We start from the raw sequence: 750 nt of genomic DNA, 5'->3' as shown, positions 1-750 counted from the left end.
TTTTTGAGACAGGGTCTTGATAATGCAGTTCAGGCTGGCCTTGAGTTCACTTGGTAGTCCAAACTAGCAATGATCCTCCTGCCTCAGCCTCCCGAGTGCTGGGATTACAGGTGTGCACCACCATGCCTGGCTTGGTGTAGTTTTTGATCATGACTAATTAGAGTTCTATATGCCTCAAATTCTTTGTATATCAAATGCTTTTTCCCTGCCAGGGAAGTACAGTGATCCCTCACCTGTCATGGGAGTTATGTTCCAGAGACCCCTGTGATAGGTAAAAATCCATGAAGTAGCAGCATTATATTTATTTTATTATTTTTACATATTTTAAGGCTTTGTAAACTTTTCCCACACCCCTATAAACCTTTCCCACTCTCTTATTAACCTTTCCCACACTCTTATAAACACTTCATATGCTCTTAAACACTTTCTATACTCTTAAACTTACATAATTTTAACAACATGTAAAATTCTATGTGGGTGCTCACCAGTGAAGTATACTACAACTTGCATGATGAAGATTATGAATTGTGTAGCTGTGCAGGGCTGATGGCGATGTAGGTGATCATGATGAGATGAATTTACTGCACAGCCAAGAAGAGCATGGGTTTTTTGACTTATAAATAAGCCCTGGCTTTGTCATAAAGCCTGCAGCATTCCCATACATAATCACAGTTACTCGATCTTTTGGGGCCTTAACACCAGGGGCTTTGGCTTTATCCTTAATTTTCTCTTTTTTTTTTTTTTTTTTTT

This window comes from Chinchilla lanigera, unplaced genomic scaffold, assembly GCF_000276665.1.
Source record: "Chinchilla lanigera isolate Chin_1 unplaced genomic scaffold, ChiLan1.0 scaffold00050, whole genome shotgun sequence".
Lineage (NCBI taxonomy): Eukaryota > Metazoa > Chordata > Mammalia > Rodentia > Chinchillidae > Chinchilla > Chinchilla lanigera.
This window is presented reverse-complemented; position numbering follows the sequence as displayed.